Consider the following 17,237-nt stretch of genomic DNA (forward strand, 5'->3'; position numbering starts at 1 on the left):
AAACAATCCACCCAAGTTCTATGTTTTACTCATCTGGGTATCCTCCTCCAAGGTTAGTACAGTGTCTGGCACGTAAACCCCAAAATCCCAAACCCACAGCTGTCTGTCGATTCGGACTCAGCTATCCTATCGGACAGAGTAGAACTGCACTATAGGGTTTCCAAGGCTGTAATCTTTAAGGAAGCAGACTACCATATTTCTCCACTAGAGCTTCTGGTGGATTGGAACCATTGACCTTTGGGTTGGCAGCCTAGTGCTTTAACCACTGTGCCACCAGGGCTCCTTGCCTGGCACCTAGGAGATCATAATGTGATTTGGATGAAAAGAACGTGGAATAGGCAAGGAATCTCGGCACAGGGTGTGTTTTAGGGAAAGAATGGAGAAATGCAGTTGGATGTTAAGTATATTTTCCTAAGAGAGACAGATTAACACACAAGCTGCAGCCGCAAGTTTCTTCTTTTCATTAACTCGTTTAGTAACGTACTAAGCTTCATGCACCACAAAAAGTTCTGCTAGGTTAGATTCGGCAACGGTAAATAATTGGAGGACTATCCTTCATGGGCTATCCAAATCATGGGCTTCTGTTAATAGAATTTAAGAACTATGACTTCACTGATCCCCTCCCGCCCTTTTGGGCGTCATCAACCGAGCAGCTATTATAGTGGCAGCAACATCTCGACCAAAATGTTAACAACTGGGTCACGAAAGGCAGTAGCTGTGGCTAGTTAGCATGGCTCCCCTCACAGCTTCTTTTCCTACTGGGCAAATGGGGGAGCGCTCCCTGGAGGTGAAGATAGAGAGAGATCAGAGTTTTATCACTCTTTTTGCCCTTCTCTGGTCCGCCACTCCTCATCTGGTTGTGTGCCGTGGAGTTGACTCCCACTTACAGCGACACTATAGCAGAGTAGAGCTGCCCCCATACGGTTTTCTAGGCTGAAATCTTTAAGGGAGTAGATCGCCAGGTCTTGTCTCCCAAGGAGCAGCTGGCGCGATCCAAATGCCCTTGCCAGCAGAGAGCTTAACCATTGTGCCACCAAAGCTCCTATACTTCTCGTCCTAAACTGGTCAAAACGCACACGCCTTCCCAACTCTGCAGATTCGCCCAGCAGCTGGGACACGCGCGTCTTATTGACGCAAACCTTCCGTTCTCGCGGGAACTTGGGAACGGGAGCAGGGTAGGACTGACAAATCTCTCGAAATCTCAGTTGGCACTGGGATTACGGCCGCGGCCCAGACTCCGAAGGGGCGGGGCGTGAAGGGGGCGGGGCCTGGCTCAGCGAGGGGAGGAGAGAGGCGGGAGGGGGAGGCGAGAGAGGCCGGGGCGGGGCCGCGTGCCCAGGGACCTGTTGATCGCAGGTAGAGCTGACCCGCCCGGGCTCCCACGGGACTGGGGCGACTGCGCATGCTCGCTGGCTCTGCTGGGCCAGTCGCCGAGCGGCGGTGACGAACCGGCTCCTCGGCTGCGGTGGCTGCGATGGCGATGTAAGGGGGCCCCGGGGCGGGATGGTGCTGACCCGGGTAGGGCCGTCTTCTTTCAGCGCGACCACAAGCTCCTGTGCCGGACAGGCTGTGGAAGAGGCCGAGCAGGGCAAGAGGTAAGCCCCTAACTGTCCCCTTGGTCTTTCCCGGCTCCCGACACCCACGACCCCTCCCTCCGTTCCTCCTTCCCAAGGGCCCGGCAGGAAGCGGCCTCCTTCTTCTCATCCCCGGCTCACCCGCTCCTGTCCCTGACGCGGCGGCTACCGGCCGGAGCCCGGCCGCCGGGCCGCTGAAGGTCGGTGGGGACGGCGCATAGGGCGCCCTCGGGGAGGTTAGGGGCCGCGGCGCGCCTCTCGCCCGATGCCCCCTGCCGTCCCTGCCCATGTGGCGCGTCCCTTGGCCGGCTCTTCCTGAAGCTCACGCCTGCTGTTTCCCAGCCTTCGCCTGCCTTTGGCCCCCAGCTCCATCCTCGCAGCTCTGTCCCGCCTTTACCCCCCTTCCGCGGCTCCTCTTTCCCATCTCGCGCCTCCCACGTGCCTTTTCGCCACGGTGGTCCCTCCGTTGGAGGCAGCATATCCTTTGCCTTCCCCGATTTCTTCCCTTTCACTCTGCATCCCTAGCCTGGCATTTCCCTAGCAGACGCTCCTTACCCTCTCCAACCAGGTCTCATTTCGTGTCCGCATAGTTTCTTCCTTGGCTCTGTTTTCTCCCTATTTTCCACCTTTCGGTACTTCATCTTCGTTCTCTTTTGTTAGTTTCCGAATGTGTGTTTTGCTTTAGCATCGCTTTGCGCTGGAGTTCATTCCTTGACCCCACCTTTCCCTTCCGCGGCCCTAGCTCCTTTATTCTTTGCTCTCTTTTGGTACCCTACTTCATCGCTTATGGTTTAATGGCCCCTCTCTCGTTCTTTTCCATTCCGGTCCCTTTTTTTTTTTTTTTTTTGCTTCTAAAACTTTTTTTTTTTTTTGGATCGACCCTTTTTCATTTCATTCCGTTTGTTTTACTTTTTATTAAATCCCTGCAGAGTTATTTCTAACATGCCCTTCTAGTCTTTCTTCTGCTTTCTACCTAAGCTAGGTATCCACTCAATATTCTTACTTCAGCTTCCAATTTAATAAAATCTCTTCATTTTCCTTCTTGACTGGCTGGAATTTTTTCAAATGAGTGACAGTAGCATTAAACCGGTTACACTTACTGAAGCTTCAATTTTTTTTTTCTTTTTTTTAAGAATTATGTTTACCTGACTTGCCAGGAGAGGCAACTTGAGTACGGATTTGATAAACTATAAAGGGTTAATGGAAACCCTCCTAGCGTAGTGGTTAAGTGCTACAGCTGCTAACCAAAAGATCACCATGTTCGAATCCACCAGGCGCTCCTTGGAAACTCTATGGGGCAGTTCTACTCCATCCTATAGGGTTGGACTCTGTCCTATGGGGTCGCTATGAGTCGGAATCGACCCCGTGGCAAAGGGGTTTTATAAAGGGTTAAGATATCTGAAAGGCTAAACTTCAAATACATGCTTAAAATTTGGAAATTTTTTTGTTCTCCAGTAAGTATAGCTGTCCAAGAACTAATCATAAATTTAACAAAAGTTATTGTTTAAAACCATTAATTTGAGGTTTTATACATTTGCCGTTGTAGTTGATTGCATCACATCCCTGCTTTTCCCGAGGGTCTCTGTCCTCTGATAATTGAATACAGTTTCTTCTTATTTACGAATAGAATTACCATAGAACATTTACTAAAGGAAAAATATGTGAAACCAGATGTATTTAATTTCTGAATTGGGCAATAACCACAAAAAAACAAACCCAGTGCCGTCGAGTCTATTCCGACTCATAGAGACCCTACAGGACAGGGTAGAACTGCCCCATAGAGTTTCCAAGGAGCGCCTGGTGGATTCGAACTGCCAACCCTTTGGTTAGCAGCCGTAGCACTTAACCACTATGCCACCAGGGTTTCCAAATTGGGCAATAGAACTTTTAAAACAGTTTTGGAGGTTTTTATTTGTGATCAAAACCGTTTTTTTGTGATCAAGATTTGGCTTAAGTTCAGTCAAGCATACAAGACCAAATGGGCACCGTCTGCCCAAAAGCAAAGACTAGAAGGTAGAAAGGGACAAGAAAACTGGACAAATGAACACAGAGAAACCAGGGTGGAAAGGGAGAGGGTGCTGACACATTGAGGGGTTTGCAACCGATGTCACAAAACAATTTGTGTACACATTTTTGAATGAAAAACTAATTTTCGCTGTAAACTTTACCTAAAACACAGTTTAAAAAAAGATTTCGCTTAAATAAAACTTTATAAATAATAGTATAGTATCTTATTTGAAGGCATCAATTACTTTCAGTGAAGTGCGCCTTTATTCTAGGGTTGAAGATCAACTGGATTATTTTCTTTTTTTCTGGAACCTCAAAGGAGTCCACAAACAGTAATTTCTCCCTCATGTTATCTACATCAGGGAGGAATTAAGTTTTTCTGTTTCTATTTTGGAGCCCTGGTGGCACAGTTTTTAAGAGCTAAGCTGCTAACCAAGAGGTTGGCAGTTCGAATCCACCAGCCACTGTTTGGAAACCCTATGGGGCAGTTGTACTCTGCCCTGTAGGGTCACTGTGAGTCGGAATTGACCCGACAGCAAAGGGTTTGGTTTCTATTTTATGAAAGGGAAATACCAAGGCAAAAAAGTGTAATTGCTTATTCAAAATGATTTCAGAGATAAAAAAAGAAGCAGACGCAACTTAGAACTCGGTGTCATTAAACTGTGCCTCTTTAGAAGAACCAGCAACTGTTGTATATGGTAGGAGATGATGAACTCCTCACCTTTTAAGTTGTTTTTTAAAAATGATTTCTTCAAATGCAAATGGAGATAACTGCCCTTTCTGAAGGAAGCTTGCCCTCCCTTCAAAGCTAACTCTTTTTATTTTTAGGTAAATATTCATATGTCAATGCCTACAAATTCTTGTTGCTATTTTTGGAGTTGATTTTGTGGTCTTGGAAATTAAAATAAGGCTTCATGGTGGACTCTAGGCACAGGACTAGAAGTAGGAAGATCTGAACTCTTATTATGACTCATAACGTGACTTTGTAGAAGCCACTTAACTTCTCTCTACCTTGGTGTCTCCACCTATAAAATGTGGGTAATAAGGGTGGCCACCCATAATTTTACAGTAACAAAGTAAGCCCTAATCATTAAAACATGCTTAGTGCCACCACAGACAAAAATTGCTATATAAATACTTAGAAATTTTTATCTTTTAGACTATATAGTAAGAGTATAACTAGACTGCTTAAGTCCTAGATCAAACTAGTTTTTAGATACTTTTTAAAAAATTTCAGACTTCTCTAAAAAGTCTAATATAATGGTGGTGACTGTGGGCCACCTTGGAGTAGTTAATGTTTATATACAGTGAAACAGACAATGCAGCATTCAGTACGTAGAACAATTACGTCCTTTGTTTGCCAGGAGCTGACACTATAAAGAGATATGAGTTAAAACTTTTTTGGTTATCTCCAAAATTTCTTTTGTCTTATGTTTTAGCTTTGTTCTCTATAGATAATAGATCCTTAAGGGTGGAGTTGTTGAAAGGATAGACAGGGTAAAGATTTTTTTTCCTTTGATTCTAGGTATTGAGGGAAAATCAATAAAAGGGAGTTTTGTGGTGTGTACATACGTGTGTGTTTAAATGAATGGGCATGAGGATATACAAATTTGAAGTATTTTTATTTTCCCCATCACTAAAAGGTTTAGAAATGAATAGGAATAAAAAGCAGAGTGGGAATAGAGAAAAAAGCATTTTTAATTCATCCAGTGGTTTTTCAGAAAAGTTACAAAGCACAAGTTGTTATGCAGATCTGGTGTTTTCAGAAAGAATAAAGTGAAGCAACTCTGTGTGGGTTTCACCATTTTATTTTTAAAGATTGGCAGTTCTTAACAGGTACATACTTGGTTACCAGTGATGTGCTAAACTTAGAAAAATAAATAGCCTCAGTTTTTTTCATAACAGGAATATAAAAGTGTCAGGCATATTATACCATTAAGAAATGTCTCCTGCTTGAATAACCCCTTGGTGGTTGTTGTTGTTAGGTGCCCTGAGTTGGTTCTGACTCATAGTGACCTTATGTACAAATAGAACGAAACACGGCCCTATCCTGCACCATCCACACAATCGTTGCTGTGTTTGAGACCATTGTTGCAGCCACTGTGTCACTTGAATATCTTCCTCTTAGTTGCTGACCCTCTACTTTACCAAGCATGATGTCCTTCTCCAGGGACTGGTTCCTTCTGATAACATGTCCAAAGTCCATGTGTGAGATGAAGTTTCGCTACTCATGCTTCTAAAGAGCACTCTGGCTGTACTTCTTTCAAGACAGATTTGTTTGTTCTTCCAGTAGTCCATGGTATATTTAATATTCTTTGCCAACACCATAATTCAAATGCATCAATTCCTCTTTGGTCTTCCTTATTCATTGTCCAGCTTTTGTACGCATATTAGGTGATTGAAAATACCATGGCTTGGGTAAGGCGTACCTTAGTGCTCAATTATCTCTCAACCAAAAAAGCACCCTGAGAAAATTACAGCATGTGTACTTTTGTGGGATTAGGTCTCTATCAGACCATCAGAATATAGAAAGTATGAAAAAATAATGTTGCCAATATAAAAGTCTACAATTGGTAGTATTCTGGAACATTTTTGTTAAGTTCTGAGAAATGTTCTTTTGTTATAGTTCTTAGTTTAAACTAGAACTGTTCCTTCACTGACATCCCCTGGAAGTTGCCTTATAGGATGCAGCTGCTTCATTCATGATTGTTTTTAGAGCAGTGGTATCTGTAACATTTGTTCTTTGACGTCTTCAAGTTACCAGTAAGTCATGGGCTTCATTTTGAAATACTGCTGTCGATGTCTGAGCCACAAAGTCTGGGCTTACTGGCAATCACAGTTTAAGGCTTGGAGGCCTGTATTCCCTTAGCTATCATTTTTGTCTTTGGGAATTGAGAGCCCCAGATTTTAAAACCAACCTCATCCTTACTCAGGTTTACCTTAAGACTGAAAATTAGTCACTTTCCTCAGGCAGGTAAGGTTAGAATACAAGCTGTTACCAGTCCCTTTCTGTAAAATTAATAACCATTTTATGTCAAAATATACTAAAAACAATATGAGAATGCTTGCCATAGCCCCATTTTGGTAGAAGAGTTCTGAAATAGTCCTCCAAGTAATGGGAGCCAAAGAAATGACAATAAGGAGTGAAGTCAGTAGAAAATTTCTTTGAATATAAAGTTCAAATATTCAATGTCTTTGTCCTCCCGCCCCCCCCCCCCCCGCCAACATTTACGAAGATCTTAGTTAAAGCCAACCCTTCTCCTTGAAGGTCCTATGGCCTGTAAATGAAAATAACTTTCTAGCTATGCAATTGAAACTTAGGGTAATAGGCTATTTAGTTACTTTGGATAGACATTTCTTTGAGTGCAATCATATTTAAGAATTGAGATAAAATTACATCATAATGTCAGCTGTTGATTGAGCAGTATGCGTCTGTCAGTGGAGGATTGGGAGTTGCCATGATGCTGAACAGGTTTCAGCAGAGCTGACAGACTAAGAAGAAAGACTTGGTGATCTGCTTCCGAAAATCAGCTGATGAAAACCCTATGAATTACAACAGTTTGATCCATAACTGATCATGGGGCTGGTACAGGCAGTGTTCAGAGTTTGTTTTTTCTCCACTCACACTCCCCCCGCTCCAAAAAAAAAAAAAAAGAGAAGAATTTACCTGTTAAGTTTTCCTGTAATTCTTGCAGTATGGCATATGGCTGCCCCCCAGGAGTTTATTTTGATGAATGAGGAGTGTCATCAAGTTTCTAGACCAGTGATTTTCCTTAATTGACATGACCTGTCTACTGTAATGATTCTGATAAGTTCAGTTTCTCTGTAAATCACTTCCATTTTGTTGTACATGGGGTCACCACGAATCAGAGGCCAACTTGATAGCAGCTACCAACAACAACGGTGCTTAGTGCTTTGTATGTATTACCCGTTTACATCTCACTTTTTGAGCTAGGAGTTATAAATATTATTTCCATTTCAGAAAACTGAGTCTCAGAGGGTCTGAATTTGAATCCAGGTCTATCTTATGTCAAAGTTGCTGCTAGACTAAAGACAGCATGATGTGTCGTATAAGAAGATATTCATTTCTCAGAATGTTTTTCAGAAGAGGATTAAAAATTATTTTTGTTTTGGTTTTGAACTTTGTGCTCTGTCTTAGTTACCTGGTGCTGCAATGACAAAATATATCACACATGGGTAGCTTTAAAGGACAGAAATTTATTTTTTCACGGTTCAGGAGGCTAGAAGTCCAGATTTAGGGTGTGGCTCTAGGCGAGGTCCTTCCTTGTCCATTTCAGCTTCTTTTTTTTTTTTTCTGCCACTAATCCTTGGTGTTCTGGGCTTGTAAATGCATCTGTTTCTGTCATCTGTCTTCCTCTTAACCTTTTGTGTCTCTTTGTGTCTATTCTTTTTATACCTCAATAGTAATTAAGTTTAGGACCCACCCTACTCTGATAATGACCTCAATAACATAACAAAAGAAAACCCCTGTTTCCAAACAGGGTCATGCTTACACTTACAGGGGTTAGGATTTCAACACATATTTTGGGGGAACACAATCCATAATATGCTCTGTTGAGAGAGCTTACAGAAAGCAATATTTAAGCAGTGCTGGGCAGATCCCAGAACTAGCTAATAGCTGATGACAGTGGTTATTTCTGAATTTCACTTCATATTAAGAGGAGTAGCTAATTTTGGTATTTCTGGAGTTTTTAAGGTATTTAATAACATGGTATATTCAAACGTATTCTGTATTGTTATTGATAGTTTGTTTTATGGTATAGATGTATCCCTGAAAAGTTTATGTGAACTACTTTTAGTAACTTAAATCCCAATTCCCATTGTCCCTATAATGTTACGGGTAGCTTTTATTGACTGTCACGCAGTGAGCAATAGGAACCCTGGTAGCACACTGGTTAAGAGCTCGTCTGCTAACCAAAAGGTCGGCAATTCAGATCCACCAGGCACTCCTTTGGAAACCCTATGGGGCAGTTTTGCTCTGTTGCTACGAGCCAGAATTGACATGATGGTGGCAGGTTTGGTTTGGTTCAGAATGAGCAATACAGGTTCTTTGTTTTTTTACTTCATTCTCTTGAAATAAATCAACCATGGACATACTCTCAGAATTTAACTAAGGTTCCCTTCTACGTTATGTTTTTCTATCATATTAATACCTATCAACACTATTCTTTTTGAGAGTGCTAACTTCTTAATATAAGTGTCAGCTCTAAGTTTAGTAATAATATATTTACCTGTTACAGCAGTTTAAACCCAAATTTTAAAGAAATTGGAAGAGAACAATACCTTTAAATAACTTTAGGTTTTGTGTTTGGGTTTAAGGTTTAAGAAATTTGTGGATTTCATAATGAGGGAATAATGTTAATTACATGGGAAGTTGAATATATTTAATCGAATGTAATTTTTTCATTAATGTTCTATTCTAATTTCAGTTTTTCTTTTAGTAGCAGCACATTTATTTTGTTAGTTGATGATCATTGAATCTCTTACAGCAATTCAGGTGTGGACTTTAGAATTATACAGATGCAAATATAAGCATTGGAGTCAGACAGATATTTCTGTCCTTTTTCCATTAACTTCTGTGTGACCTTGGATAGATTACATAAACTTTGTGCTCCTTAGTTTCCTCACCTATGAAATGGAGTAATAATAGCTCTCAGATGGTTAGAAGGATAAAATGAAATAATATAGCTATAGCTACTAGTGCAAGAGTTATTATTGCCATCAAGTTGGCTCATGGCATTCTTATTTATATCAGAACAAAGTATCACCTGGTCCTGGACATCTTCATCCAAAAAGCTTTGCATGTCCATAAATGATAGTTATTTGGTATTGATATTTAGTCTATATTTGCTATCAACAGAGAAACATAGCTTTTAAAAATATAATTTGTCTGTCAAGCTATTATTATCTTTGCTTTGGAAGATTCTCACCCCCCTCCATCCCCCCCCAAAAGAATTTACTTCTCAAGTTTTTCTATAATTCATGCAGTGTGGCATATGGCTGCCCCCCAGGAGTTTATTTTGGTGAATGAAGAGTGGTAGCAAATTTATAGAACAGTGATTTTCCTTAACTTTGCATGTCCTGTCTACTGTAATGATTCTGGTAAGCTCAGCTTCTCTGTAAATCACTTTTTAAAATGAGAAATGTTACTGATGAAAGTATGTTGTACATGTGAAAGAAGGTTAAAAGCCATTTGTCTGAGTGGTAGTGATGTTCAGAATCAGGCAAGTGACAGGTGGCTTGGCCATTTTAGAGCAGGGTATAATCCAGTGATTGAGCGTGTTAGCCCCTGCAAGAAGGAGCTTACAAAGCTAGGCAGTGTGTCAGGGCCTCAGTCAATTGAGAACTGAATGTAAATAGAAAAGTAAGATCATAGCTCAGACTGAACCAACCAGTGCAGATTGAACCAACTCAAGTGGCCAGAAGTTAAACCAGATAGCAGACTTAAAGACAAGACTAATCCAGATGTCACTGGCTGATAGTTTTCAGTTTATTGCTGTCCTGTCTGACTAGCTCAAAAGATTAGCTCAGCAGCTGGAAAGACCTGAGCCTATGTGAATTAAAGGACTGCTTTGCCCCAGGTGAGTGGGATTTGAGAAAATTGGTGGCTGAGTTCTCCTAAGAGACCCGTTTTCCTACTCTCCTCCATCTGCTACAGAACATGACTGTTAGAAGAGTCTTTTATTATTCGCGAGATTATGTGAGCAGCATTCTAAAGGCTTCTAGGGGTGTTCCTATTTTGGGCTTCCTGCTTATTCATTTGAAGAAGGTCCAAGAAAATGGACCCCAAATCAGACTAGATAATATTAGATGGATAGTGTTAACCTGCTTTTAGAACCAGAAGATTTCTCTGTTCCTATCATATTCCTATTTAACCTACTTGAATTTAGCTATATATATTAGATGTTCTTCCCTCATTCAGCCCCAGATCACAAATGTCAGTCTCAGTTCCCACTTATCTGTCATAGTGTAAGCCCTTCATCTAGCTGAGTGTGAGTCTGTTGTTTCTTCATCTGATATCAGTCCCAGTGTGTCTACTGTAGTGTGAGCTTTTAACTGCATTGAGTGTAAACATTTGAACGTGTATATTTTTTATGCATATGACCTCAAAATGCAAATTTACATTATCTGGTGTTCAACTAAAGAAACATTTTTTCCCCTAAAGTTGGAGGAAAGAGTGAATGTATTGTCCTTATTGAGAAATAATATGTATTAGTAGTCAATATGGAGCCTTCATAATGGATTTTCAAGGGCATGCTAGTCCATAGGTGATTTTTGCCTTATGTAGTTGCCTTTAGTCTCTAACTTCTGCGTAAGATGGGTCACCATTATTAGAATTGTCAATATGATAGGCTCTGAATCTATTTGTCCTGTTGCTTTTAACTTGAGAATCGAATTCAGAAGCTGGGGCTGTTGGTTCAATAGTTGAAGGATCTTAAAAAAAAAAAAAAAAACTCATTGCCATCAAGTCAATTCTAACTTATGGCAACCCCATGTGTTACAGAGTAAAACTGCTCCATAGGGGTTTCTTGGCTGTACTCTTAACAGTAGCAGATCGCAAGGCCTTTCAGCAGTACCTCTGAGTGGGTTCGAACTACCAACTTTTTACTCCTTAGGTTGACAAGGGGAGTGTTGGAATCTCCAGTTTGTTCAATTACTTTACCCTCTGCCTTAGGAGAAAGAACATCCTTAGGGAATCTATTTTGGGTCCATAATTTGAGTCAAGGATGTTAGTTCTTTGATTTCTGTGAGATGATCTGTGGTCTTCAGGGCCATAATCTGCCCATCTTGAGGAACCTCGGAGCTATACGTCTTAGTTTCACATTTCTACATCCTCTTTTAGCTTCTGAAACACTCATGAATTCAGACTGAGTTCAATGTGATTAGCTATGGTTTTAGTATCAGTGTGGATGGTGTAGGAACATCTTCCATGTTTTTCTATATATCCATGGTTCAGCTCCCCTTCATGAATATGGATGTCTGTCAGCTGATCTGATGGGAATGAGTATCCCTGTAGTCCTAGAAGCTGTGCATGGTTTCTGTGCACCTAATACTGCTTCTGAGACAGTTACTATATATTACAGCAATTAAAGGAATGAAATGGTATTTCTAGACTATATAGAAATATAATGTGAGACATATAATTTAAAATTTTCTAGTAGTCACATTAAAAAAACAGGTAAAATTAATTTTAATAATATATTTTGTTTAACCCAACCAGTTGCCATCAAGTATTCCAACTCACAGTGACCATATAGGACAGAGTAGAACTGTCGCATAAGGTTATCAAGACCGTAATCCTTACAGAAGCAGATCACCACATCTTTCTTCCACAGAGCCACTGGTGGGTTCAAACCGCCAACCTTTCAGTTTGCAGCAGAGCACTTAACCATTGTGCCACCAGGGCTCCCTTATTTAATCCAATATATTAAAAATATTATTTCAAGATGTAATCAATATAAAAACCAATAATAATGAAATACTTTTTTTATATTAAGTCTTTGAAATCCAGCATGTATCTTACACTTATACAGCCTATCTCAATTTGTATACTACATTTTTAACAATTAAAGTAAAATGTTGTCCTATCAAAGCAACACCCACGTGTCTGTCAGTTTGTTGTACTGTGGGAGCTTGCATGTTGCTGTGATGCTGGAAGCTATGCCTCCGGTATGCAAACACCAGCAGGGTCGCCCATGGCAGACAAGTTTCAGCTGAGCTTCTAGACTAAGACAGATGAGGAAGAAGAACCTGGTGGTCTATTTCTGCAAAGAATTAGCCAGTGAAAACTTTATGAATAGCAATGGAACAGTGTCTGAAGATGAGCCCCTCGGGTTGGAAGGTACTTAAAGTATGACTGAGGAAGAGCTGCCTCGTCAAAGCAGAGTTGACCTTAATGACATGCATGGAGTCAAACTTTTTGGACCTTCTTTTGCTGAAGTGGCACAACTCAAAATAAGAAGAAACAGCTGCAAACATCCTCTAATGATTGGAACGTGGAATGTACAAAGTATGAATATAGGTGTCATGGGTTGAATTATGTCCCCCCAAAATATGTGTCAACTTGGTTAGGCCATGATTCCCATTATTGCGTGATTATCCTACATTTTGTGAATGTAATTTTATGTTAAAGAGAATTAGGGTGGGATTGTAACACCCTTACTAAGGTCACATTCCTGACCCAGTGTAAAGGGAGTTTCCCTGAAGCGTGGCCTGCACCACCTTTTATCTTACGTGAGATAAAAGGAAAGGGAAGCAAGCAGAGAGTTGGGGACCTCATAAACTCATCACTATGCAGTCGATTCCGACTCATAGTGACCCTATAGGACAGTGTAGAACTGCCCCATAGAGTTTCCAAGATGCATCTGGTGGATTCGAACTGCTAACCTTTTGGTTAGCAGCCATACCCTTTAACCACTACGCCACCACGGCTTCTGGGCACCTCATACCATCAAGAAAGCAGTGCTAGGAGCAGAGTGCATCCTTTGGACCGGGGTCCCTATATAGAGAAGCTCCTAGCCTGGGGGAAGATGGATGAGAAAGCTGACAGAGAGAGAAAGCCTTCCCTTGGAGCTAATACCCTAAATTTGGGCTTTACATTCTGTGAAGAAATAAATTTCTCTGTGTTAAAGCCATCCACTTATGGCATTTCTGTTAAAGCAGTACTAGATGACTAAGACAATAGGAAAATTGGAAATCATCAAAAATAAAATGGATCTCATAAATATTGATATTCTAGACATTAGTAAGCTGAAATGGACCTGTATTGGCCATTTTGAATCAGACAATCAGATGGTGTACTATGTCGGGAATGACATGAATGATGTTGCATTTATTGTCAAAAAGAACATTTCAGGATCTATCCTGAAGTACAGCGCCCTCAGTGATAGGATAATATCCATATGCCTACAAGGAAGACTAGTTAATGTGATGATTATTCAAAATTTTCACGCCAACCACTAAGGCCAAAATTGAAGGTTTTTACCAACTTCAGCTGTTTGAAATTGATCGAACACTCAATCAGAATGCATTAATAATTACTGGTGATTAGAATGTGAAAGTTAGAAACAAAGAGGAAGGATCAGTAGTTGGAAAATATGGCCTTGGTGATAGAAACGATGCCAGCGATGGCATGATAGAATTTTGCAAGACCAAAGACTTCTTCATTGCAAATACCTTTTCTCAACAACATAAATGGTGACTATACATGTGGACCTCACCAGATGGAATACACAGGAATCAAATCAACTACATCTGTGGAAAGAGACAATGGAAAAGCTCAATATCATCAGTCAGAACAAGACTGGGGCAGAACAGACCATCAGTTGTTCATTTACAAGTTCAAATTGAAACTGAAGAAAATTAGAACAAGTCCACAAGAACCAAAGTATGACTTTGAGTATATCCCACCTGAATTTAGAGACCATCTCAAGAATAGATTTGACCCATTGAACACTAATGACCGAAGACCAGATGAGTTGTGGAATGACATCAAGGACATCATATATGAAGAAAGTAAAAGATATTAAAAAGAAAGAAAAGACCTAAATGGATGTTAGAAGAGACTCTAAAACTTACTCTGGAATGTCAAGTAGCTGAAGCGAATGGAAGAAATGATGAAGTAAAAGAGCTGAACAGAAGATTTCAAAGGGCTGCTTAAGTAGACAAAGTAAAGTATTATAATGACATGAGCAAAGATCTGGTGATAGAAAACTGAAAGGGAGGAACACACTCGGCATTCCTTAAGCTGAAAGAACTGAAGAATAAATTCAAGCCTCGAATTGCAATACTGAAGGTTTCTATGGGGAAAATATTAAACAACACAGGAAGCATCAAAAGAAGATGGAAGGAATACAGAGAGTCACCGTACCAAAAATAATTGGTCGACGTTCAACCATTTCAGGAGGTAGGATATTATCAGGAACCGATGGTTCTGAAGGAAGAGGCCAAGGTGCACTCAGGCATTGGTGAAAAAAGTCTCCAGGAATTGACGGAATACCAATTGAGATGTTTCAACAAACAGATGCAGAGCTGGAAGTGCTCGCTTGTCTATGCCAAGAAATTTGGAAGACAGCTACCCAGCCAACGGACTGGAAAAGATCCATATTTATGCCTATTCCCAAGAAAGGTGATCCAACCTAATACAGAAATTATCAAACGGTATCATTAATATCACATGCAAGCAAAATTTTGCTGAAGATAATTCAAAAGCACCTGCAGCAGTACATTGACAGAGAACTTCCAGAAATTCAAGCTGGCTTCAAAAGAGGTTGTGGAATGAGGGATATCATTGCTGATGTTGGATGGATTCTGGCTGAAAGCAGAGAATACCAGAAGGATGTTTACCTGTGTTTTATTGACTATGCAAAGGCATTTGACTGTGTGGATCATAACAAATTATGGATAACGTTGAGAAGAATGGGAATTCCAGAATACTTAATTGTGCTCATCAGGAATCTGTACATTGATCAACAGACAGTCGTTAGAACAGAGCAAGGGGATACAGCATGGTTTAAAGCCAGGAAAAGTGTGCGTCAGGTTTGTATTCTTTCACCATACCTATTCAGTCTGTTTGTTGGGCAAATAATCTGAGAAGCTGGGCTGTATGAAGAATGGTGCATCAGAATTGGAGGAAGACACATTAATAACCTGCGTTATGCAGATGACAGAACCTTGCTTGCTGAAAGTAAAGAGGACTTGAAGCACTTCACTGATGAAGATCAAAGACCACAGCCTTCAGTGTGGATTACACCTCAACATAAAGAAAATAAAAATCCTCACAACTGGACAAATAAGCAACATCATGATAAATGGAGAAAAGATTGAAGTTGTTAAGGATTTCATTTTACTTGGATCCATAATCAGTGCCCAGGGAAGCAGCCGTCAAGGCATGAAATGACACATTGCATTGGACACATCTGCTGCAAAAGACCTCTTTAGAGTGTTGAAGAGCAAAGGTGTCACCTTGAAGACTAAGGTGTGCCTGACCCAAGTCATTGTGTTTTCAGTCGCCTCATATGCATGTGAAAGCTGGACAATGAATAAGGAAGACCGATGAAGAATTGATGTCTTTGAATTGTGGTGTTGGCGAAGAATATTGAATATACCATGGACTGCCAAAAGATCGAACATACTTATCTTGGAAAAAGTACAACCAGAAAGCTCCTTAGAAGCAAGGATGGCGAGACTATGTCTCAAATACTTTGGACAGGTTATCAGGAGGCATCAGTCCCTGGTGAAGGATATCATGCTTGGTAAAGTAGAGGGTCAGTGAAAAAAAGAAGACCCTCAACGAGATAGATTGACACAGTGGCTGCAGTAATGGGCTCAAGCATAACAGGGATTGTGAGGACGGCACAGGACTGGGCAGTGTTTTGTTCTGTTTTGCATAGGGTCATTGTCTTAGTTATCTAGTGCTTTTATAACAGCAATACCACATGTGGATGGCTATAGCAAAGAGAAATTTGTTCTCCCACAGTCTAGTAGGTTACAAGTCCAAATTCAGGGTGTCAGCGCCAGGGGAGGGCTTTCTGTGTCGGTCAGCTCTGGAAGAAGATCCTTGTCGTTTTCTTCCCTTGGTCTGAGAGTATCTCAGCCCAGGAGCCTCAGGTCCAAAGGATGTGCTCTGCTCCTGCGGCTGCCTTCTTGATGGTATGAGGTTCCCACTCTGCTGGCTTCCCTTTTCTCTTATCTCTTGAGAGAGAAAAGGTGTTTCAGGCCACATCCCGGGGAAACTGCATTTACATTGGATCAGGGAGGTGACCTGAGCAAAAGTGTTACATCCCACTGTAATTCCTTTAACCACAGGCAGAAATTATGATTTATAACACATAGGAAAATCACAAAATGGAAGACAACCACACGTGGCCCAACCAAGTTAATAACACACTTTTTGGGGGGGACATAATTCAACCCATGACAGTCGTTATAAGTTGGAATTGACTCGATGGCACCTAACAACAACAATCCAAGCAATAAAGATATGTTTAATGGGAAAATATTTTATATTCCGTGTTTGGATTTAAATTTGTATTTAATTTAAAATTAAAGTTAAAAATTTAGTTCCTCAATCACACTAGGCACATTTCAGTTGTTCGGTAGCCACATGTGGTTAGTGGCCACCATATTGGACAGAGACGCTCTAGAAAGCCAAGCATGTTTTTGTGATTAATTCGTGACTTTGTGTTTTTGGGAGTAAGCTAACTTTTCCTGAGACTACCAGGTAATTATTGTGTAGTCCTCCTTATCAGGTTTGATTGGCAGAGAAATTTCATCTCACATGTAAAGGCCTTCCAGCATAAGATTCTTATTTAGTATCAGAGTCAATTGCTATTTGAGGTGCCCTTCTGGCTTCTTTGGGTTGGAGTTTGGGAGGTTTTTCAACTGTGTTCACTCTAAATTATCTAGGAAACGGCTCAGGAAGGAGCCCTACTTGAACAAACCTCTCAGAATATTGTTTAGGCTGTTTTGCTAGGGCCAGGAGAACAGAATGGCACGACTCAGTCTCAGATAAGTCTGCTGATTTCAGTAGCTTTGGAGGCTCAGGTTAAAGTGATAGGGTCTGAACCAGCCAGTGGACTGTGCAGGAGATTTTGGTGGGTGCAGATGGTTCCTTACAACAGAGAGTCTCCCATA

The 17,237-nt window shown here is 40.9% G+C and overlaps 1 protein-coding gene across 5 annotated transcripts in view; it reads left to right on the plus strand.

The window, feature by feature from the left end:
* Nucleotides 1-1,324: 1,324 nt before the first annotated feature.
* The window catches only part of FAM135A (family with sequence similarity 135 member A), a 131,637-nt gene continuing 115,724 nt past the window's right edge, over nucleotides 1,325-17,237 (plus strand). For 2 of the 5 annotated variants that reach the window (XM_023544544.2, XM_003404404.4), the window contains exon 1: nucleotides 1,330-1,595. The gene's annotated coding sequence lies outside the window, so the exon portion shown is untranslated. Of the gene's footprint in view, nucleotides 1,596-17,237 lie in introns of all 5 variants that reach the window. The other 3 variants (XM_023544512.2, XM_003404403.4, XM_064287842.1) reach the window with 3 other exon arrangements.

Source organism: Loxodonta africana, chromosome 1, assembly GCF_030014295.1.
Source record: "Loxodonta africana isolate mLoxAfr1 chromosome 1, mLoxAfr1.hap2, whole genome shotgun sequence".
In the NCBI taxonomy this organism is placed as follows: Eukaryota; Metazoa; Chordata; class Mammalia; order Proboscidea; family Elephantidae; genus Loxodonta; species Loxodonta africana.